General features: G+C 42.6%; 1 protein-coding gene across 2 annotated transcripts in view; it reads left to right on the top strand.

The window, feature by feature from the left end:
• WNT7B (Wnt family member 7B) overlaps nucleotides 1–25655 on the top strand; it is a 131058-nt gene that overhangs the window by 12037 nt on the left and 93366 nt on the right. The gene's annotated exons all lie outside the window — the stretch shown is intronic.

Raw genomic sequence — 25655 nt, 5'->3', positions numbered from 1 at the left:
TAAAATGGTTGTATTCTAATGTTTGGAGGTAACATCTGTGTAATTTTTTTCACTATTCACCTTCGTATGGCAAGATGAATGCATTGTTTGGGGATTCATTTCTTACAGCTTGTAGAACATGGGGCTATGTACTGATATAGGAGGAGAGTTTGTCCAGTCAGAGATTTATTTGATGTGAATGGGAATTACCCTTTTGAACACAGAGTAACAGCACAAGCCTTCATGCTGATCGTACGTTAAAAACCGCAAGAAAGAGAACTTTCTACATTAGTGAGCAGCACTCAGTGCTGGCTGATTTCAAAATGTAGGGAGAGAAAACTGCCTCTGTATGAGTTTGTTAATGTTCCTGATGTTGCCACTTCTGATATCCTAAAACATTGCAATTCCACATCCTCTGCTACTGGGGCTACTACATACTCTAAGGGGATGGGTTAAAGGGGATTTCTTGGTTTTTCATGCAGCAATAGGAAAATAATAATTCTGAACCCTTAAAGATTAGGGCTGTTGGTCACTAAAGATTTTCATCTGCTGTTTGTAGGTTTGTAGGGAGATGCACACACAGCATGGTACATTAGATAGGGTACTGGATTTGGATTTATTCCTGGCTCAGTCACTAAGATGCTGTGTGATCTTGGGAAAGTTACTTCATCTCTTTGTTTCCCCCGCTCACACTTTGTCTATCTTGTCTAGTTAGACGATATGATCTTTGGGTGTTTGCACAGTGCCTCGCACAGTTGGGTCCTGATCTCTGTTGAGACCTCTAGACACTACTGTAAAACAAATGATAAATAATAAGAGGCTTTTGAATGAGATTCGATACTGCATGGTTGTTGTGGGTTATGTTGTCTTAGAGACATAGGGAAACTCACACATCAGAAGAGAGTGGCCTTTCCTAACACACACTACAATAAATACTTTCTTGTGAGAGAGATAGCTGAAGACGACTTGCATGTCCCTCATGGTGTTATTTGTTTTAATGGACTGTTCTCACTCACTAAAGCTGTCACATAGAGATATGAAGCCTAATTTCAGAAAAGCTGAATATTCAACAGCTCCAGCTGAAACCAGTGGAAGTGTGGCATCTTAGCACTTCTGAAAATGAGGCTCCCATTTCTTTTAGAGGTAGGCCCAAACTAAATACCTTGTTGCTTTGATGAGGTTTGGAGCCAGATTGTAAATCTATGACTGGCCCCTCTCTTTGTCATAATCTAGGCCCAAACCCCAGATTCTGAACTTCAGGGAAATTCAATTATGGATCCAGACTTTAGACTTTTGATATACACCTAACAAAACAGAAACAGTAGATAATCGAAAGAGTCAAGTGTTAAATAATAAAGAAAAGGGAGTGGCTACATTCATTGTTCATAATCTAGGATGGCATCCTGAAATTATTACACAGACTGCTTTGGGGACATATTAAAATAAACATAAAATCATTTTAATTATTCAGGTGAGCAGGGAAAATGGTCTAATGCAAAGATGCTAGCATATAAAATAAAGAAGGAAAATCCTCTAGAAGAAAATATTTTGGAAGAAAAGTCAGAAGCCAAACCAAGAAGGGTTAGGTTTACATCTAGACTGGACAAATAGAGGTTTTTATATGGTAAAACCAAAAACCATTAGATTTGTCCAGTAGTATGGTATTCCAAAGATAGCATGTCACAGATTATTTTCTGTTCTTGGGTATACATGGCTTTAAAACTGGGATTAACCTACTGTCAGAACAGATTCCTGACCCCCAAAATATAATAATTCTTTAGTTCTCCCAAGTCATTGTAAAGGAACATTGGGAACAGCTGTTAGATCAAAAGGTTGCTACACTGCATCTGTTCTGGAACCTTTCTGTACAGAGCTGGTTACCCTGGGCTAATTTTGCAGGCCCATTTCTTCACTATCCTACCCTTTTGCACGTAGCTATGCCCTCAATGTATGGCCAACACGCAGAAGTAGTTCCTCCCGCCAGGCTGGCAGATACACCTGCACCTGCTAACTCCTTGCCAGATGGCTTGTGGCTGCTCATGGTCCATCTGTCTGCTCGATTCTCCTTGCTGCTTGGCTGCCTCTCCTCCCATCCCTGCCTCTATAGCTCCACCCAACACTACCCTCAAATCCATATTTAAGCACACACATTTTATAATTTTGGCTAGAGCATCTGAGGGTATGTCTTCACTACCCGCCGATCCGGCGGGTAGCAATCGGTCTATCGGGGATCGACTTACCGCGTCTCGTGAGGACGCGGTAAAATCGATCCCTGATCGCTCTGCCGTCGACTCCGGAAATCCACCTCGGCAAGAGGCGGCAGCGGAGTTGGCGGCAGCGCGGCAGCGGTCGGCTTTCCCCCGTCCTCACCGCCAGGTAAGCCGACCTAAAATACGCAACTTCAGCTACGGTATTCACGTAGCTGAAGTTGCGTATCTTAGGTCGGAACCCCGCTGTAGTGTAGACCTAGCCTAACAGGAGAGAGCTATGCACTATGTGGAAAATAAACAACAGAGATTCCCCATTATAACCTTAGAATAAGATTTAGAGTAAGCCTAGACCCCTATCTTGGATTCCAAGATTTCCATGTTCTTGCAAAAATGTCCATATTCTTTGAGATATTTGGATTGTGCCATATTAGCGAATAGCTGGCATGAATGAATATACCGGCAAACAGTCAAACTTGTAACTGAAAGCTGCAGAGTTAAGCCCTGGGCTGCATGGGAGGCTAATAGAGATCAGGAGCTCAGGCAAAACAATGCAATCAAACAAAAGACAAGGCCAGTGGATTCTCAGTAAGCGTTTTAATTCCCCCAAGGGTCATGCAGTTCTCTCTCTCTCCCTCCCCACTCCTTTCTTCCCCAAAGGTAAAATAATAGATCCCTCCCTCCCACCCTCAAATGTGGATGGTCAGGTTGGGTTTGCAATGGGCCTCTATATTCAGCAATATTCACTCATGACAAAGAACATGCATTGTAATTTTTATTTCCACTAATGGAAACATGGGGGGGGGGACCCACATTCTGGATACAAAACAATGCTGCAGATTTAATTTAAAAAATGTCCATGTCTTCTATCCTGATCATTATGTTCACCTCTCTTCCTAAAAATTGGTAGGATAAAACCACAGTCCTCTATATAAAGCATTGAATAATCTTTATCACATCTCCCTCTCAGGTTATGCCTCCACTTCCAAAAGGGTGTTTTCTTTACAGCCTATCATGGGGCAAGTGCACCCCATCTCCCTTTGAGGAGGGATAAAGGTGTCAAGGCCCCACAATTATGTCCGCCTGTCCGCCCTTAGCCTGAGGGCAGTACAGCCTAATGGCTGAAGTCAATATACTCTCACTTGGGCTGTATGGCCTAATGGCCACAGTCAGTATGACTGACCTCCTCAACCCAGTTGTGCAGCCTAGTGGCCAGAGTCAATACAAGCACCCTCCCACTCGAGCCGTACGGTAGTGGCTAGAGTCTATAAAGCTGCCCTCCTCAGCAGGGCTGTGCAGCCTGGTGGCTAGAGCTGGGGAAGTGGGCTGCCACCTGCGGCGGTGTGTGGTGGCCATGGTAGGGGGACCCAGGCCTTCCCACTCCACCGGTTCCCAGCCCAGGGCCCTGGCAGTGGCTAGTATGTGTGCCACTGAGTCAGCGGGGAATCTGGCTGAAACATGCTGACTCAAGATCCGGTTCAATAACTGGTCCAACATCAAGTTCCCCTGGGCTACTTCCTACCATTTTTCATGATGCTATGTTCTGGACATCTTCAGAGCCTCTGGCTTCCTCAGCCTGCACTGCTCCCGGCAGCTCCAGCCTGCCTTGGGCGTCCGCAGGTATCTGGGTGCCTGCCTGGGCCTCGGTGTCTCTGGCTCGCGTAGTCTGGGGTTCGAGTTGCTCCCAGGCTGGAGCCTGTGAGTTGCATCCTTCCTCTTTAGCGGTCAGCCTAGAATGGCTGGGCTGCTCCATTTTATACTGAGCCAGCACTTGGACCTGCCCAGTAGAGGGGAGGGGGATGTGGCTTTCTCTCCCCAGATTGTGGAGTTTATCCCTTCCTGTCCAGTGTAGGGCAAGTACACCCCGTCACACAGCCTGAAAGCTACATTGCTGTAAAATCCTAGTGAAGACATGGTGCTGGTAGTTTTTAGCATGCTGCAGTTAGGCAAGGTCAACGTTATAGCCTCGTCCATGGTTGGTCTCATTTAGCTACTTCATGGTTATAAACTACAGAGCCTTGTCTCCACTAGGATTTACAGTGAACTAGCTTAAATGCATGAGTTATCTCACTGTAAAAACACACCTAGTTTTGGCAGTGAAGACATGGCCTCAATTGGAGAGCTAATGTGTATTGTCCAGGAAACAGTCTGAACCAGTAGAACAGACAATTTGTATCCAGTTATCAACTGCACTTTTGATATTCATTTTCTTTTCAACCAATGACCATAGAACAGATTTAAGTGGTAGCTGAAGCCTCACAAAGGGTAAAATTTACCCTGTACAAAAATCCAGCAGAAACCCTATGCAGCAGGTAAATCCCACTTAAGCATTATGGGTGATGCTTAGGTCTTGAATTGGCCCAAAGTTCCTATGGACCAGATCTTCAAAGATATTTGGGTGCTTAACTCCCCTTGAAAGCAATGAGAGTTAGGTGCTTACACACCTTTGAGGATCTGGGCCAAAGTAACCAGAAAAAGGACATCAAATGGGATTTCAAGAGTGTAACTGAGAGCACATATTAGCCTTATACATTCTAAATGTGGGATAAGAACTGACCCTGGTGAAGTGGCACCATGTCCAGTAGTGACTGTTACTGTGCCTCTAAAATTTTCAGCCTGTTACAAGAGATGTTTAGCCACAAAGCTGCCATTAAACTCAATGGGGGAACACTTCATTTTCACAGAGTTGCATGGAATTCAGCCACAAAACTGCCAGTGTCTTTAATGGGAGTTCTGCGGTTTAATCCAATGCAAAAGATATGGGAAATGCTGGTGCCTAACTCCCTGCTGCTGACCCATTCCTGGACCGAATAACAAAACTATTCAGGAAAACACTTGCTTCTTGGGAGGCCATTTGTTACATCACAATAAATGTGCAAAACTATGGAATATCCTTACCTTGTGTCATCTTACCATCAAGGGCCTAATTCTGATCCCACCTAGAGCCTGATCCAAATCCCAATGAAGTGAATCAGGAGTAACGTCCGGTGAAATCAACCAGGTTACTGTGGTGACGTGAGAGAAGACTAAGAGCCAATGTCAGCATGATTCTTGCTCTTCTAGTATTCCAGGATAGCTTTGACACAGGCTACCATATTATGGAATAGGAATATACAGACAAGGCATCATTAATAGAAGGCTATTCCTCCATGTCAGGCAAAACCCCAAATCAGTTTTTGGGGTATTGAAATAATCATTATGGCCTATGGAGCCAGTATGAGCTAACATGAAAATAGTGCATTTTTTTAAGGGGGAAAACACTTCAAAAGCATTGCGGCATTTGTTCTTTATGTGCAAGGCATTGTGGGGCAGTCCACCCTTCAAGTCTGGAAGTAAGGACAAGCCATAAAGATATAAATACTGTCTGTCTGCAAGTAGGGCATGGAAAACAATTTGAGGTGTCTTTCATTTATAATTACTTAAGCATTGCAGGCCTGGAACTGGATATTAGATCTTCTTTCCTGGCTGAAGTGAGACATAATTATAAAATGCTACTAATATTTAACATTAGTGTCTTTCATTCAAGGCTCTCAAACAAATTAATCCAACATTCATGTGAACTTGGCAAGGATCATTTCAGCTACCATTGGGGTGGAATGCAACAGCTGATTAATAGCACACAACACCACCGCACATACGCTTAAGACAGTGACTATCCCCAGTTGAAACAGAAGGAAGAAATTAGGAAAACCCAAATACAATGAAGTGGGTTGGAATTTGGTGATGATGATGAGATTAACGCTCCTAAAGAGGCAACTTTGCCTAATGGGTTAAGTCCTGGCCTAGGAACCAACAAGTTCTGATTTCTAATGCTGTCTCAGCCATTGAATAACTGTGGCCTGAGATAAGTCATTTAACTTATCCATGCCTTAGTTTGCCTCATCTTTAACATGGAGGTAACACTGACTAGGGTGGTTTTAGAATTCGTGTTTGCACAATGCTTTGGAAATGTAAAAGTGCAATATAAGTGCGAAGTCATTACTTTTACTAAGATATCCAAGGAATCATTAATGACCACAAGTGGTTGGGTCTGCACTTCCATTTCTCATCTGAAGCATGGCACCTCCTTGCTAGTGCAATGGCACAGCACTAAACCAGGGAGAAGAGTGGCCACATGCTGATATCAGCAACATTATTTCCTGTTGCACATAGCTGTTGTATGGAAATCTCCCATCCAAGTATTGACATAGTCAGGTCGTGCTTAGCTCACAATAGATGACAGAATCACAGTGCAAGATGGATAGCATAGGACTGGATAACAGACATGACATGGTTAAAATAATTTTGAGAGGAATGGCAGAATCTCCCATGACTCTACTGGCAGGATGCCAATGAGCCATGTGACTATTTGGTTAAAAGAACCCTCTCAACCATGAGATCATTTTTTGTTGTATCTCTTTCTTTTCTAAACTTAAAAAAAGAAAAGAAAAAGAAAACAAAGTTACCACACAAGTTTCTGCAATAAAGTTATATTGAAGTTGGATGACATAGGAAGATACATTCAGGAGAATTCAGAGAAGGGAAATGGTGTTCTTAAACAAACCTGCTGTGAAGGGAGTCCCAGAGCATTGTATGACTTTATATACTGTATGATGATCAATACTGCCATACAACAAAGCAAGCTAAGGATGGAGAATGGGACTTAAATCTGAGTTTTGGCTATTGTTGCCTTAAAACCAGACCTGTTGTGAGGGGTAATTTTAATATAATAAACCTAACATTACTAGGTATTTGTATAAATAGAATGGGCTAGATCTGGCCCACGCTAATTTCCTCTTCATTCCTAAAAGGGATATCATTAGCATTTGAGTTTTGATTTGTTTTCTTTTATTGGTGCCCATCACCTTATTATCTGAGCACGTCCCACGTTAATTAGATTGACAAAGCAAAGTCCCTAGCAGACTTCAGGGAGTCTTTTTCTCTTCTCCCTTCTCTGATTATGGGAAGCTCTGCTTTGGGAGGATAGGGCTGGGGTCAGGTTATTGTCATTCTAGTTATGTTGGAAAAGATTTATCAAAGGGCAAGTTCTTGCACTGTGACCTAAAGGTCATCAGACTCTGGATTAACCTAATCTCCTCTGGAAGTTTGTTCCATAGCCAGATCCTCTCGACCAAGAATGCCTTACCTCTGGGCTCTTACCAGAGTCTTGTCTTGTGCTTTAAAATCTGCATTGTCCTGAGGAGTTCAGCTGGCTTGGTGTAGACAGTGATATGGTCTGTAATGTAGCCGTGACTTGCTCCATTAATTGCTTTAAGGATTAGGACTGCCACTATGAACTTGCAGTGGAAGTGGACTGGGAACCCAGGGAGGGACTGGAGCACAGAGGCGATATGCTTATAGCAACCTAGCTAGTGGAAGAGGGCAGTCAGCTGCATTCTGCACAAATTGGAGCCTTTCTCATCTGCAGCTTCAGCTACAGCGAGTTACAGCAACCCAGTCTGGAGGTGATAAATGCAAGCGTCACTGTGGCCAAGTTCTCATCTCTGAGGAAAGGGTAAAGGTTCTAAATGGGCAGTAGAGGATTTCCATAGGTGTTCAGGTTTTGTTGGGGGTTGTGCCCAGGGTGGCAGAAGCCATGATTGGAGTGTGCTGAGCTCAGGCAAGCCTTGGCTGGACTAATGACCCTTAGGAAGCCATTGAAATCCTTCATAGTATAGAGTAGTTCTGAGACTGCTCTAAACCAGAAGGACAGGTCTGCTGTAGAACTAGCCCTATGATTGTGAAACCACACATGGCTACTTTGCAGCTCCCCCAAACAGCTTCACTTACTGACCACAACTGAGGGTTCAGCTCAGTGTCTATACACTAGTATTAAAGAACATGCTTCCAGTGGCCTGTGTGTGTGCATGTAAATGCACATAAGATCTCACGAAGGCCAGACTACTCAGCTGAATAATTAAGCAACAAGACTTGGCAGATGACATCTGATGAGATAATCGTACCCCTGGGGCATTAGAGGCATGAGGTGCAGCCAGGTGCCACTAATCTTCCCATGGGTATGATTTTCTTATGGTAACCACAACCTCAAGTATTGTCATCTTGCTGTTATGAAATTCATTCAGCGTAGGACCAAAGGGACGATACTCTTGACATCTTTAATTTGTTGGTATTGCAGTAGCACCTAGAGGCCTCCCGATCAGCGATCCCTTGTGCTAGGCACTGTACACAGATATAGAGAACAAGACAGCTTTTTCTCATTATTTTTCTTTTTTACTCTGCTCAACCAACAGCAGAGTGAAGCAAGGGTCTGGAATAAACACTTCTCTTCTTCCCACTTACACTCCAGTTCGAACACTGGCTCAGGCGTAAACAAATGAGTGAAATAAAAATCAGTGGGACCTGCCACTTCATTTAAGAAATGCCACTGACTTGCAACATTTTAAGCATATGACACCTGAGAATCCTGAGCCTTTCATTTTACAGTGGGTGCCATTAAAAAACATGCAAACATTGCACCACATTATTTGACCTCTAAGTCTCACTCACTATATGCTTGCACAGAAGCTGTGTGTGCAACAGCAGATAGATGACAGCTATTACACAGTGGAAAACATTCATATAAATCTCACTTCTACAGTTCTTATTAAGGGCCCTGTGCTGTAAGGTGCTGGGGACCTCCTGCATGATAATGAGCTCCCTTCAACTCCCACTGACATGAACAAGAATTGAGGCCCTTCGTATCTTGCAGAATTGAACCCCATGTCCTTTCCAAGTAAAACAATCACTGACTTCAGTGAGAGTATTATATGTATAAGGACAGAAGTGAGAAAGAGACAGGATGGTACAGAGGATGGGCTAAGTTCTATTTCCAGTTCTGCCAAGGGCCTACTCTGTGACCACATCACTTCATCTCTCTCTGTGCCAGTTTGTTTTCTCTGTTTGGACTGCAAGCTGTTTGTGGCAGGGTAGGGCTCTCCCTATGCATGTGTTCCACACCCTAGCACAGTGAGGCCCTGACCTTGGTGCTACTATAATACAAATAGTGTAAGCTCTGACCTAGTGGAAATTTTGGCTAAGTAACTTTGCAGGATTTGGCCCACGGTGTTTTGTTCTTCATTAAGATGTTAATTGTAAATAAATACTAACATATAAAATCAATGAGGAAGATGTCGTATGTGGGTAATGATGAATCATGCTTCTGGGTTAGATGCTGTTCAATACATTTTATCTTAGTGGAAGTAAAAGTTCGTTTAGAGGGAACTTAAATCCTTATTTTGCCTTTCTTAGTATCACATAAATATGCATTCCAAGGAGTATAATATCTTTGCCTACATGATAGCCCCTTAGTTGCTACTGAGTAATTAAGAAGTCAGCTTTAGCTTTATGACAGTCGCTGGCACAGGTTATGTCCACTGTAAGACATCTTCAGAGATAATTAAAGTGATGACTGACAAAACTTAATGCAGTGAAAAGAATTTCTCTCCCCATGTACCATTCCTAAAGGCTGCTTGTAGACACTTTGTCAAATCCATCCCTAGTGTAACTTCTTTGACTTCAGTAAATTGTACATGGAATGATCTTGGCCCCTTATTTTTAGAGAATGATCCTGAACATTTTTTTTAATGATTTTTTTTTTTGGTATGTATGTAAGTGAATTTAATGCTCATGAAGGGTGCGGGAATCTCAGCCCTGGAGCCTGAACCCCGCTCCTTACCCACAAAACCAGTACCCACAAAACCAGTACAGCACAAGCAGAGAGTGTGAGAGCTTCCCCACTCTACCTCATCCTTGTGCCTCATCCATGACCTAGAGGGGTAACCTCTAGGCATGAGTGGATAACTCAGTCTCTGTGCTTATTTAATCCTTGGCCAACCTGCACAGACTGACAATACGGATGCCAATTGTGGTGGTGGTTTCTGTGATGTGGATAACTGTCCACTGGGAACTGGATTAAGACCATCAACTCATTTCAAGTACTTTAGGCCACAAAACATTTGCCAAATGGTAACAATTATTTTGGTCACTACTAACTTGGCCCACGTTTGCATCAGTGATGAAAGGCTCCATAACCCAATACCAGTCCCCCAAGCCATTCAGTTTTCTGGAATCATTTAAAAAATAACAACGTTATATTGTCTACATTTTCTTTGATGTGCTGTTTTTAAGTGCATGAATTGGTCATTTAGGTGTACAGTTCTCATTATGTAAATATTTAGGATGCAAGCCCAGGAACAGATTTTAGAAGATGGTAGTGACACACAGAGACCACTGGTCCAAACTGAGCCCTGACACATGGGAGATATTCTCCCTTGGACTTCAATAGGAGTTGTGTCTGCTTGCACCTGGGTTGTAAATTTTATCTCATATAGCTGAGTTCACATCTGGGCCCTCAGCAGGGAAATTTTCATTACAGCAAAGAAGATTCCATTTTAGTATTTGTTTGGTCTTGTTTTGCTCTCAGATAGCTAGATCTTTGCCTGCAGATGTACCAACAGCTGATTTTACAAAATATACACTCTCTACAGCTCCCATTTCCATAGTATCTGAGCACAGGCTTTAGGGTATTTATCCTCATAACAGCCCTGTGAGTAAGGAAGTACTAATAGCCTTGTTTTAGAGAGAGGGGACTGAATAACACAGAGACTTGCCAAGGTCTCTCAGGGCAGGCTAGGATTCTGAACCCAGACCTCCGGCTAAAACCATAACCGCTGGGCCATCCTTCCCTGATGCACAGCTGAAGTTGGAGTTGGAGTTATACATTTAATAGAACGTGAGCTTTACTGACTATGTACTTATGTTAAACAATAGACTGTGACTCAGAAAATACCTTGGGACCCTTGGGTTAAGATCTGGAGGGAAGCACGTAGACGGCATTGCTGCTGAAGTAGGTTCATGCTGACCTTTCCGGGCTAATGTGAAGTAGTACAGTAGTGCAGCCAGCTCCTTCTAGCTGAAAGAAACCATAAGAGGTGATTGGGGTTTTTTTCTAGGGGATAATTTACATTTGTTTGTGTTGGCACTAAAACACTACTTTGTCTATGTAAGTTACTCTGGGCAATGAGTTTTCTGCTTGGGTCTTCTCTATCAGATGCAAAAGAGAAGCATGCTGTGATATCAAGGGGGCATTTGTTAAGCTGGAGTGTCCTGGTTAGGACCCATTATTGTTATGTATTTTCGGTTTCCAAAGTTAAGTGGAAATGAGACACAAAAGGGTGTGTGTGAGTAGGTTATCATACATGCTTTGAGTGTCCTGTGAAGCTTTAGACTTAGTGTTTTCTACCAGCCAAGAAGTGCATCAGTAACCTACAAATGCATACCTCAGTGTGGCTTATTGTTATTAGATTATGGAGAGTTCATTTTAAATGTATTTTTATTTTCTTCTTTTTTAGAAAATAAATAAAACAGTTATAGAGGGTTCATGCAATGTATCCTTTTACTGTGAAAAATAGTTCCTGATAGGAGAAAGGGAAAGAGCTAGCAGATTAAATAAGCCTTTCTTCTACAGTTTTGAATATATTAATCACTTAAAAAATTAACCCATTCCCTCTCTCTTGTTCAGGCTGCCTGATCTCTTTGGGGTCTTTTCTCCCCACCTCCTATTCTCATAAGCCCAACTGCCCTTTCAGCAGCAGTTTGCAGCCTAGCTGCCAATTTCAACTCTCTTCCTTCCATAAGCACTAAGGCCCCAATTCAGAGCATTTAATAGCATATTTGTTCAGGACAGCACTTAAGCACAGGCTTAAAGCTAAGCAGCCATTGAAGTGGTGCCCTGAATAGAGATGGACATAAGCACACGATTAATTGCTGTCCAAAATTGGGCTAAATTTAGCTTTTACACTGGAAAGTGAATTACAAGTGGGCTGAAAGGGCTGCACCCTACTGACAAGTTGGGAGCCTGGCCCCTTCAGGGAACAGGGACATTTACACGCTTCAGTTTTTCTCCTTCAGACCCTTACTCTTTACTTTTTCTTTGTTATTTATCAAATGCCAATTGTCTTTGTACATGAAACAAACTGCCTTGCCCAAAGAATTTACAATCCAATCCAATTTAAGGCACCTGCAGAAGCGAAGGAGGCATACTGGTGGTGGGGTGTGGTGTGGGTAGGAAGACAGTGGTAGGTGGGAGAGGAAAGGGGGGCTGTACGTTCAGCACAGGGAGGGAAGAGTGGGTAGAAGATAACAATGGGAACAGAGGCAGCATGGGGTTGGGCATTCAAGAGGGAGGGAAAGAATGGGAATCCCATATGTAGTGGGACAGAAAGGAATGGGATGCTGAAGGGGAAGGGAGCTGGACAGTGAAAAAAGCAGCAAGGGGCATGTGGACAGCTCTTGGCATGTTCAGCTTCCAGGCTGATCATTGTCTTGCTTGAAAAAGAAAGAGTGTCTTTTGGTCAGAAGACTTGCTGCCTGAGATGCTCCTTCCTGTGACTCAGGTGACCAACTCAGTTGGGTACGGATCATATCCACTGAAGTTAGCAAGGACTTCCCTTTGTAGCAGGCAGGGGAAACAAGAGAGGAACGTAGGGAGCACAAAAGTAACAGATGAATGAAACAAAATTGGCAAAATTTTCACCAAACCCAGCATTGTGCATTTGGGCAGAGGATTTTTGCACAGCTGGCTCAAACAACAAACTCTGTGGCTGACTCTGCAGCTGCAGGATTTAAGGGCTCTGATTAAAAAGACAAGGAAAGGATAGACCCTGCATGCAGAGGTAGTAGCAATGTTAGGATTATCTAATATAAGCCTTTTAGGGCCGAGACATTCTTATACTATCTGTCTGTACAGTATCTAACACAAGAGGGCCCCAACCTCTCTAGGTACTCCGGATAGGTGCCCCTTTTATTATTGTAGACATCCAAATACAATAAATGAAATAAATCATCATCATCATAAGGAATGTTTGAGAGATTAGTTGTCGAGGGTGCGGTCACAAGGGAGAAGCCATGATTTTGTGCCTGGGTAAAAGTGAATTCATACCATTACAGGAATACTGCAAGGTTCTGCAGTAATGGCAAGACATCTGTGATAACACTGTTGTAAAATGTGGTGATGCTTCTGCTATAAAGTAAGTCTTTCAGGAAGTGCAGAGATGCTACGCTTTCTGTACACTCTTCATGCCGTCTTTGGTTTCCTGGGACCCAAATCCTGCTGGGGACAGAAACAAAGAAGCCCAGGATAGGGCAGTCACAGGATACAGCTCTGTAGAGCAGTAGGAAGTTTACCACCTCATTTCTGTACATAGTTCTGTTAATAACAAAGGGTTTATCTTGACACTGGTCTGCTTGTCAGTAAGATGCTACATGGTATCAGGACTGGAAGGCACAGCATGCTGGAAGACCCATTGAAATGTCTGCTACAGAGCTTGTGCAACTGAATGTAACTCCCCTCACCAGCTCTGAGAATCAGGGAAAATGCCAAGTATGCCTGGAAACAGTAGAGACAACAATTTGAGCTGTATATGAAAGACACTAAGGCAAATAAACTGGAGGATGAGCAAAAGATTGCTCAGGCGCAGAAGCTCTAGATATCTAAAATTCATTCCATCTAGGTGGTGGATGGGGATGAAAGAGAAAGAGAGGAAAGCTTTGCAGAAATAATGAAAATGTTTGAGGATTGTTGTATTTCTAGAAAAAAAATGTTACTTATGAGAGATATACATTCGGGATGAGAACACAGAATGAAGAAGAAACAACAGATGAGTTTGTCAGTCCTGTGATTATAGAATACTAAAAGACTCTCTCATTAAAGAGCAGATTGTCCTGGGGCGTAACAATAAAAAGGGACATTGATCTGTCACTAGAAAGGGCAATATGTATATGCCAAATAGCAGAAAAAAACAGAAACACAAATAAAAAGCCTGGAGAAAGGCAGAGAGCGTATGACTGTGGGTACTATAGGTAAACAAACAAGGGAAAAGTTCACAGAAATTAAATTGGCCAAGGAGAGAAACACAGAAAGCAAGAAACAATAACAGTGATGTGGCAACCAGGATGAGTGTAAGAAATGCCCAGCATTTGGGTAAATCTGTAAAAACTGTAATGAACCCATCCATTAAGCTAAAATGTGCAAAGAAAGCAGGAAGGTGCCTGTATTAAGTGCAGAAAGGTATTCCTCAAGTGAAGAGCTGCTCTTAAGCACAATAATGGAGGTCACTGAAAACTCAAAGGGCTAATTAAAATGTGCACAAATGGCACATGTGTAACATACAAGATAGACACTGAGACATATGTAAATGTGATAATAGAAACTGAAATAGAGAGTGGGTAAAGAGCACATGAAAGTGGAAGCATCAAAAGTGTCTGTCTGTGAAAGACTACAACAGAGGAACAATTCTGACATAGTCTAACATAGTGAATGCCAGTGAAAATGAGGGAAGATCAGAGGCTAAAATAGGGAAAGAACAAGTTAAAAATTACTTAGACAAGTTAGAAGTCTTCAAGTCAGCAGGGCCTGATGAAATACGCCCTAGAATACTCAAGGAGATGACAGAGGAGATATCTGAGACATTAGTGATTATCTTCAAAAAGTCATGGAGGATGGGAGAGATTCCAGAGGACTGGAAAAGGGCAAATATAGTACCCATCTATAAAAAGGGAAATAAGGACAACCCAGGGAATTATAGACCAGTCAGTTTAACTTCTGTACCCGGAAAGATAATGGAGCAAATAATTAAGCAATCAATTTGCAGACACCCAGAAGGCAATAAGGTGATAAGTAACAGTCAGCATGGATATGTCAAGAACAAATCCTGTCAAACCAATCTAATAGCTTTCTTTGACAGGGTAACAAGCCTTGTGGATAGGGGGGAAGTGGTAGATGACTCCAGTAAGGCTTTTGATACTGTCTCGCATGACCATCTCATAAACAAACTAAGGAAATACTAAAAAAAACTAAGGAAGATGGAGCTACTATAAGGTGGGTGCGTAACTGGTTGGAAAACCATTTCCAGAGAGTAGTTATCAGTGGTTCAGAGTCAAGCTGGAAGGGCATATCAAGTGGGGTCCCTCAGGGATCAGTTCTGTTCAATATTTTCATCAATGATTTAGATAATGGCATAGAAAGTACACTTATAAAGTTTGTGAACGATACCAAACTGGGTAGGGTTACAAGTGCTTTGATCTGAACAAACTGGAGAAATGGTCTGAAGTAAATAGGTTGTGGAATCTTTACCATTGGAGATTTTTAAAAGCAGGTTAGACAAACACCTGCTGGGGATGGTCTAGATCAGTGGTTCTCAACCTTTCCAGACTACTGTACCCCTTTCAGGACTCTGATTTGTCTTACGTACCCCCAATAAGGACAAATGCAAAGTACTCCACTTAGGAAGGAACAATCAGTTGCACACATACAAAATGGGAAATGACTGCCTAGGATGGACTACTGCAGAAAGGGATCTGGGAGTCATAGTGGATCACAAGCTAGATATGAGTGAACAGTGTAACACTGTTGCAAAAAAAAAAAAAGCAAACATTATTCTGGGATGTATTAGCATGAGGATTGTAAACAAGACACGAGAAGTAATTCTTCTGATCGACTCTGCACTGATTAGGCCTCAGCTAGAGTATTGTGTCCAGTTCTGGGCACCACATTTCAGAAAAGATGTGAACAAATTGAAGAAAGTACAGAAAAGAACAACAAAAATGATTAAAGGTCTAAAAAACATGAGGGAAGATTGAAAAAAAATAGGTTTGTTTAGTCTGGAGAAGAGAAGACTGAGGGGGGACATGATCACAGTTTTCAAATACATAAAAGGTTGTTACAAGGAGGAGGGAGAAAAATTGTTCTCTTTAACCTCTGAGGATAGGACAAGCAGTGGCTTCAATTGCAGCAAGGGCAGTTTAGTTTGGACATTAGGAAATACTTCCTAACTGTCAGGGAGGTTAAGCACTGGAATAAATTGCTTAAGGAGGTTGTGGAATCTTTACCATTGGAGATTTTTAAAAGCAGGTTAGACAAACACCTACGGGGGATGGTCTAGATCAGTGGTTCTCAACCTTTCCAGACTACTGTACCCCTTTCAGGAGTCTGATTTGTCTTACGTACCCCCAAGTTTCACCAAGACATAAAAATCAGACATAAAAATACAAAAGTATCACAGCACACTATTACTGAAAAGCTACTTACTGTCTTATTTTTACCATATAATTATAAAATAAATCAATTGGAATATAAATATTGTGCTTACATTTTAGTGTAAAATATATACAGAGCAGTATAAGCAATTCACTGTCTGCGAAATTTTAGTTTGTACTGACTTCGATAGTGCTTTTTATGTAGACTGTTGTAAAACTAGATGAGTTGATGTACCCTCTGGAAGACCTCCGAATACCCCCAGGGATACACTTACCCCTGGTTGAGAACCACTGGTCTAGATAATATTTAGTCCTGCCATGAGTGCAGGGGATTGGACTAGATTACTGACCGCTCAAGGTCCCTTCCAGTCCTACGATTCTATGATGAGAGAATGAAAACAATAAAACAAGTCTGTGGTGGTATGCAGAGACAAGCAACCAGTCTTGGGCCTATGCATGTGTGAGATGCTTGGTCTCATTAAGAAGAAGTATACCACAGAGAGACAAAAAGATTACACCAGAACCAGATATGAAAGAATGAATAGCATCATATGAAGATGTATTCACAGTAAATGGGTGCCTCCCAATGACATACAAAATAGGGTTAAGAGAAGATGCAGAACCTGTGGTACATGCTACACAAAAAGTTCCACAAGCCTTAAGAAAGAGGTTAGAAGAGCTGCAAAACATGACAGCAAAGGATATCATTCAGAGAACAGAAAAAACAACAGATTGGGTTCATGCCTTAGTAACTGCAGAGAAAAATAGGTGGGGGACTACAGCTAGGTATTGCCCCTAAGGAACTGAACAAAAACATAAAAAAGAGAGCACTTCCATTGGCCCACAAGAAATGAACTATTGTCTGAGATGGCAGGAGCCAAATTCTTTAGCAAATGAGATGCTTCACTGGATTTTGGCAGATCTCTCTAGACACTGAGAGCTCCAAAATCTATGCTTTCCACATATGTTTTGGCAGATACTGCTTCCTAATACTGCCTTTCCGAATATGTTCAGTTCCAGAAGTATTTCACTGTACAATAAGCTAGATGATAGAGGATCTAACAGGCATGAAAGTATGCACTGATGACATAATAATTTGCGACAGCATGGCCATTGAATATCAGGAAAGACTGAGGAGAGTACTGCAAATTATGACAGCTAATAACCTTAAACTGAATAAGATCAAACAACAGAAATATCAGACCTGGGAAAGAGATTGACTTCTAAGGGAATCTTGCCTGATGAATCAAAGATTCAAGCAGTTCTGAAAATGCCAAGATCTGAAGATAAAAAGGGAATTCAAAGGCTGCTAGGCATACGGAATTATGTAAGCAAGTTCATACCTGACTATACAGCTCCCACATCTCACTTAGACATCTCCTCCAGAAGGTCATTGAATAGGCTCAAACAAACAATATGTGTTTTAATATGGCTACATGTAAATGTATACATCTAGGAACAAAGAACATAGGCCATCCTTATAGGATGCGGGACTATATCCTGGGAAGCAGTGACTCTGAAAAAGATTTGGGGGTCATGGTGGATAATAAGCTGAACATGAGCTCCTAATGTGATGCGGTGGCCAGAAAAGCTAATGCAACCCTTAGATGCATAAACAGAGGAACCTCAAGAAAAAATAAAGAGGTTATTTTACCTTTGTATTTGGCACTGGTGTGACCACTGGTGGAATACTGTGTCCAGTTCTGGTGCCCACAATTCAAGAAGGATGCTGATAAATTGGAGAGGATTCAGAGAAAAGCCATGAGAATGTTTAAAGGATTAGAAAACATGCCTTATAGTGACAGACTAAAAGAGCTCAATCTGTTTATCTTAACAAAGGTTAAGGGATGACTTGATTACAAAGCATAAGTATCTACAGGGGGAACAAATATTTAGTAATGGGCTCTCCAAACAAGCAGAGAAAGGTATAACATGATCCAATGGCTGGAAGTTGAAGCTAGACAAATTCAGACTGGAAATAAGGCATAATTTTTTGACAGTCAGGGTAATTAACCATTGGACCAATTCCATCACTGACCGTTTTTAAATCAAGATTGGATATCTTTCTATAAAATATGCTCTAGGAATTATTTTGGGGAAGTTCTACAGCCTTTGTAATACATGAGGTCAGACTAGACTCACTAGATGATCACAATGGTTCCTTTTGGACTTGGAATCTATGAATCTCCACAAGGTCATTGAATAGGCATGGTTGCCAGAGCATGAATGAGGGTACAATGATTTAACGTGCATTCTGACATCAGCTCCAGTGCTGCAATTTTTGGACCCACTGAAAGACATCAAACTCTCCACAGATGCTGTGATTGATAGTCCTGCTACCAGCCCTCCTCAGTGTCATGGAACTGATTGGTTGCCAGCCTGCCATGTATCTAGGGCAACACCAGCTGCAGAGAAGATGTAGGCACAAATAGAAAAAGAAACACTAGGTCTGGCATATGGATGGACAAAATTTCATGACTTTCTCTATGTCGTAGCTTCAAAGCAGAAACTGATCACAAAACACTGACCGCAGTACACAAAAAGGGACTTGGAGAAGCACCACACCATGCATATTAACATGATAAAAGTATCACGTGTTGTATCTCCAAGCATATGGGATGAAATGGAGACAGAAACAGCCAAAGATGAGATGCTTCAAGCAATGATACAAGCAATAATAAAGGAGTAAAACATCACCACTTCCCACCTGCTTATTCCCACTATAAAGATGAACTTTCAGTGATCTCAGGCGTGCTTTGGAAGGAGACACAAACAGATTCCCACAACGATGAGAAGGAAAATACAGGAATGAATACATGAAGGGCACAATACACGAAGGGAATGAAGAGCTAGAGATAAGCTAGAGAAGTGGTACTCTGGCCACAGCTGAATAGAGACATTGAAGAAATGGTGAGCAGGTGTTGAACAGGTCAGAAGTATAGAGATTCCCAGCAGAAAGAAATGAAGGTTACTTATCTGTATCGGGAGTTCTTTGGGATGGCTCGGCATATTCACGCTTATGGATACTGTGCCAACTTGTGGTGCCTTGAGGTAGAACCCTCTTCTAGCAGTGTCAGTAAGAGTGCTCTTGTGCTCCAGCCCCCTCCTCAGCATCCAGACCTACTGAGGGCAAGGCTATATGGGGGGGAGGAGAGCGCCCTTGCCACCTCAGTTCCTTCCACTGCAAAGCCAGAGACACACTATAAGGAGTCCGACAGAGAGGGGCAGTAGGGTGGGAAATGTGAATATGCAGACCCATCTCAAAGAACTCCAGTTACAGATATGTAACCTTCATTTCTTCTCTGAGTGGTTATGCATATTCCCACATACGGGATAGATTGATATGCAGTGCTGAGACTAACCTGGAGGTGGGAACACAGTTCTAATTGAATAAAGATGGAAGCACTGCCTTGCCAAAACTGGTATCCACCCTACAAGTCAAATCCAGAGCATAGTGCTTGGTGAAGGTTTGTACCAACGTCCAGGTTGCGGGTCTGCAGTTCTCAGAAAAGCAAAGGAAGTCACCACAGCTCTAGTGGAATATGGCCAAATTGAAGGAGGCACAGGAACTTTTGCTAGTGTGTAACATTCAGCAATAAATTGCTTAATCCACCAGGAAATAGTCTGGGAAGAAACCGTATGCCCCATCTTGTTCTTGGCACACAGAACAAACAGTCTAGACATTTCACAAAAGCTTTTAGTTCTGTGCAAATAATAGGCAAGAGCCCTTCTGGCATCCAATTTACGGAATACAGGTTCTCCTTTATTAGAATGTGGCTTAGGGGGAAAATGTAAATTAATAGACTGATTAATGTGGAAGTCAGACACCACTTTTGGTAAGAACCAATGATCTGGTTTAAGGACTACCTTGTCCTTAGGAAAAGCAGCAAAAGGTGGATCAGCCTGTGACGGGTTGGATCACAGAAACCCCCTTGGGAGTTGCCACCCGATGTGCAAAGACTACCCCTGCTCCTGTTTTCCCTGGCAGCTCAGGACTCCAGCACCCCGTCTTGCTGAGTCAGACACTCCCGTCTGGCTCCAGACACAGACCCAGGGTCTGAATCACTTGTCCCAAAGCTGCAAGTTTACCTGAAAACAGCTCACAGTAGTGTGCTTGTCTCTAGCACTCAGATGCCCAACTCCCAATGGGGTCTAAACCCAGATAACTCCGTTTTACCCTGCATAAAGCTTATGCAGGGCAAACTCATAAATTGTTCGCCTTATATAACACTGATAGAGAGATATGCACAGTTGTTTGCTCCCCCAGGTATTAATACATACTCTGAGTAAATTACTAAATAAAAAGTGATTTTATAAAATACAGACAGTAGGATTTAAGTGGTTCCAAGTAGCAAAAGACAGAACAAAGTAAGTCACCTAGCAAAATAAAATAAAATGCGCAAATCTATGTCTAATCAAACTAAATACTGATAATTTCCTCACCAGTTCTAGAGCACTCCCTTTTACAGGCTAATCTCCTTTTAGCCTGGGTCCAGCAATCACTCACACCCCCTGTAGTTACTGTCCTTTGTTTCAGTCTCCTTCAAGTATCCTGGGTGTGTGTGTGTGGAGAGGTTCCTTCTTTAGCCAGCTGAAGACAAAATGGAGGGGTCTCCCACAGGTTTAAATAGACTCTCTCTTGTGCGTGGAGACCCCCCTCCTCCCTCCTATGCAAAGTCCAGCTCCAAGATGGAGTTTTGGAGTCACCTGGGCAAGTCACATGCCCCTGCATGACTCAGTCTTTACAGGCCGACGCCATTGTCCACATGGTATCTTGCATGTCTCCAGGAAGACTTCTTATGTGGATTGGAGCATTCCAAGATGCATTGTTCTCCAAGTGTTTCCTGATCAGGTACTTAACCTGGCGAATTCCTTCCTAAAGAAGCTGACCAAATGCCTCCCAAAGCTTACTTAGAAACCAAGCAAGCATACAGCCCATATTCTTAACCTCAAGTAGAAAATGATATATATATGTACAAATAGGATGAATAGATATAGTAGACCATAACCTTTACGGAGATATGTTACCTGGCACAGGCAGCACAAAACATATTCCAGTTGTGTCATACATACATTTATAAGCACCCCCTCCCCATAAAGCCTTATGGGGTACACTGTCACACAGCCATGAGGGCATTCAGTTCACTCACTCTCCCAGCTGATGTAACGGCAATAACTGAAGGCCATTTTCATAGATAAATGATTAAACAAACACTCAGCCAATGGTTCAAATGGAGATTTCACCAACATGGTTAACACTACATTGAGGTCCCAAGTAGGTACAGGGTCTGTAACAGGAGGGTATATATTTGATAAACGCTTCATAAACTTTTTAACTGAAGCATGAACAAACAGCCATCTACCATCAACTAAAGTATGTTATGCAGAGATGGGTGCCAAATGTACCTTTAACAATGAATTAGATAACTCTGGATTGTTTTAAATACATCGAGTATTCCAGAACAGAAGGAATGGAAGCTGATAATGGAGGATCAGACGTGCTCTGCATCCGTGCCTGAAATTTGGACCACTTTAGTAAGTAACAGTTTCTAGTGGACTGTTTTCTAGAGTTAACTAGCATGTCTTGGCAGGTGCCTTCTTTAAGGTGCCACAGGACTCCTTGTTGTTTTTGTGGATACAGACTAACACGGCTACCTCTCTGATACTTGATAGCATGTTTTGCACAGGTGAAGAACATGACTGCTTAAGTGCAGACAGTCAAAGTCTGATCACCCATGCTATCAGGTGAAGGAACTGAGGGTCTGGGTCAAAGATCCTGCCCCCATCTTGGGACAGAAGATCTGAAGACAGAGGGAGGCACATAAGGACTCCTCCAGACAGCTGAAAGAGATCTGTGAACCACTACTGATGTGGCCAAACTGGGGCAATTAGTACCATCCTTGCTCTGTCCTGATGCAGCTGCCTTATTACCTTTTGTATCAAGGAAAAAGGAGGGAAGGCATACATCAGACCCTTTCTTCAGCACAGCAGGAAAGCATCTGACAAACAGACAATCTCTGCTTGCTCTGGAACAGAAACGGTGACACTTTCTGTTGAACCTCATCATGAACAGATCCACAATTGGTCAATACCATCTGGAAAAAATGGTCTGAACCAAATGATCCTTCAGGGACTGCTTGTGCACCTGGAGATTTCCCTGCCAAAGCGATCTGGAACTATATTGTTTTCCTCTTCCAGATGCATTGCTACAGGCTAAATCTTGTGGCAGATACACCGTCTCACAGATTTATTGTCTCTGCATACAGTGGAGTGGGCACCCTCCTGCTTGTTGATATATTGTGGATATATTGTCTGTTATTAAGCACGCTGCCTTCCCCTGTAGATGCGGGAGGAATGATCTGAGCATCAGGTGGACAGGTCTCAGTTCCAGTCTGATGATGTGCAATGTATTTTCCCTGAAAAGACCAGTGCCCCATAACAGTTAAGTGACTCAGATGTGCCCCCCCAATCATTGATTGACACATCCAAAGTCACCATCCAGGATGGACCCAGAGGATTGAACTGCATACCCTTGAGTACATTCATCCAGCTTGACCACCAGTCTAGAAAGGCTATGATGTTCTGGGGCATGGTGATCTGATGCCTCTGATCTGAGGCAGCTGTAGACTGTCCTTTAATTGACTGTAGACCTGGGAAATCCAAAATGTTGCATAGGTCTCATTCTCAAATGGACACACGGAGTCATGTGTGTCGTGGCTGCAATAAGCTTTATGAGACCATGGAAGAACCTTACTCTCTGTGTGGGGCAGCTTCAATAGGCATTGTTTCATTCTGAGAAACCTGTCTTCTGGGAGAAAGGCTCTCCCTACTACTGAGTCCAATATGGCACCTACAAAAGGGATCATTTGTATAGGACAGAGAATTGACTTCGGAAGGTTGAGGAAAATCTCTAGGTCTGAGAAAAGGCTCAACAGGTCCTTATGCACACTGGCCTTCAGGAGTCAATCTTCAAAGTAAGGATAAACAAGAGTACCCTGCTTCCTCAGTTATGCCGCTATCATGGAGAGGCACTCATAAACCCTGGGTGCCGTGGAAAGGCCAAATGGGAGCACCTTGTACTGGAAATGATGCCCAACCACCATGAATCAAAGGTACTTTTGATGTTTTTGACTAATTGCAATATGGAAATAAGCATCTTTAGGTCAAGAGTCATGAACCAATCCAGAACCAACAGTGAAGGGATCCTGGAGGCCAGGGTCAGCATATGGAACCAAAACTTCCAGATGTACTTGTTTAATTCTCTCAATCTAATATCAGCCAAACCCCACACATCCTTCTTTTGAACTAGAAAATATCAGGAGTAAAAACAATGACCCCTCGGGAAAGTTGGAACTTCCTTGACTGTTCCTATCAGAAGCAACTTCTCTACTTCTGCCAGATGAATTGCCTCATGAGTGGGGTCCCTGAAGAAGGACAGGTAGGGGAATTGAGGGGAGGCAATCTTTTGAATTTTATGGCGCAGCCCTTTTCCACAATCTCTAAGACCCATTGATGAGATGTAATTTGCCTCCATATATTGATGAAGTGGGCTAGCCTGTCTCCAAAGGAATGGGTAGAAAGGTGCTGGTTGTCTGGATCTAGACTTGCGATTGTCTTGTCAAAACTGAGGCTTGGTGTTTTGGAATGAGGAATGACGAGGAAATGAACTATTAGGGTTTGGAACCCTCTTTGAAAGGCCTCCTCCTGTAATGACTCTGAGGTGGCAGGTTGTTGATATTGTTGATATCTTTGACAGGAAGAGAAGTGGGACATTGAAGGCTGGAGATAGTGCTGCTGCTGATACCCTAAGGAGGAAGTGGAGGGCCTCCTTCAAGTAGAAGAGATCAACCACAGAGATCGGGCTGTTGATCTCATGTTCTTGATTTTTTTAAGAACTCATCAGTTTTTTTCACTAAAAAGATCTTCCCCTTTAAAGTCTACATAGCTAATGAGGAGAACTGAAGTCACGTTTGCCTTTGGATGGTCACCAATGCTCTGGCAACAGAGTCCGAAGCATCCAAAGGAGGCCCTGAAGAAATGTTTAGCTGCTTTCTGGCCCTCCGGTAGATGATGTTTGCCAGCCTTCTCCTATCAGCAGGTAAATCTTGGAGGAAGGACAACATTTTCTCCTATAGATGTAATTGATAACAGGCCATGACTACCCAATAATTTGCTACCCTCATACTGAGCTATGAGGATGAGAACACCTTTCTCCCAAGAAATCCATCTTTCCCCCTTCTTTATCACCTGTGGTGGGGTGGAATTCTCTGATTCTTGCCCTTTTGCTGGCAGCAGCCACCACCAGCGAGTCAGGCATGGAGGTAGGGTATGGAAGTGGGAGAACGTTTCAGAAGGTATCTGATATAGTTTGTTCTCTTTCCCAGAGATCGGTTGACAAGAGGCAGGGCTGGACCGTACCGCTTTGGCCAGCTGTAATAACCCATCCAGGATGGAAAGTGATATCCTACTCTTGGCTGCAGCACCTAATATATAAAATATCAGATGGGAAATCTCTTCCACTGATATTGCAGGGAGATTCAAGGTGGATATAATTGATCCACCAGATCCTGGAACTCCATAGCGTGCTTGGAAAAGGAGGAGGCTGTTGCCACCCCAATATGTTTGTCTGTCAGCATCTCAAGCTCGAGGTCAGTTTTTCAACTGGTCAGAAAGAGGGGCTCTCTCTTCATCCTCCTCGCTGGACAGTGCTATAATGTGTTTAATTAACCAGCCGATGGGGGAGAGGCAGACAGTTAAACAAGGAAATGTATGGCTGTTCCAGGGTTGCGTGGTGAGTCGTTGGCAACTGTGGAAAGTGAGGATCTGTGGAGCTATTGCCAAGTTATATGCACATTCCCTGAATAAAAAGATTATTAATGCTCTAGGAAGTTTGAGTACGTCTGGTTTACACTACAACCTATGGTGATGAGGTAGAGCTGAACTCAAGAATGAAAAAAGAGGAAAAGAAGTAAGTCTGGGAAGTTATCTGTAAGTAAGGCCTAAAAACGCTTACAGTCAGGGTAAATGGCTGCAACATTTGGGACTATTTCACCATTTAATTCACAACACCAAAATTGGGAAGAATATTACCTTATTTTTCCAAAGCTAATGATATTACAGGTGAAGGTCAGAAGAAAGCTATGATACACAGCAGTGTAGAGGCCAAGACTTACAGTTTTATGAGAGACCTTTTAACCCCTGAAAAGTCTGGAGATAAACCTTTTAATGAGCTAGTCAATCTGTTAAAAAAACATTTCAGCCCAACACCCAGTGGAATAGTAGAATGATTTAAGTTTAATTCTCGGTCAAGGAAATCTGGGGAGACAGTAGGAGGATTTGTGGCAGAACTGAGGATGTTCTTTCAAGATCATAATTATGGTGTGACTCTGACACAAATGCTAAGAGACAGATTAATTTGTGGCATTAATGATGACAAAATGCAAAGGAAATTACTGT

The sequence above is a fragment of the Terrapene carolina genome, unplaced genomic scaffold (assembly GCF_002925995.2).
Source record: "Terrapene carolina triunguis isolate 2854851 unplaced genomic scaffold, T_m_triunguis-2.0 Scaffold112, whole genome shotgun sequence".
Classification (NCBI taxonomy): Eukaryota; Metazoa; Chordata; order Testudines; family Emydidae; genus Terrapene; species Terrapene triunguis.
The sequence above is the reverse complement of the archived record's forward strand: the minus strand, read 5'-3'. Positions and strand labels throughout refer to the sequence as shown.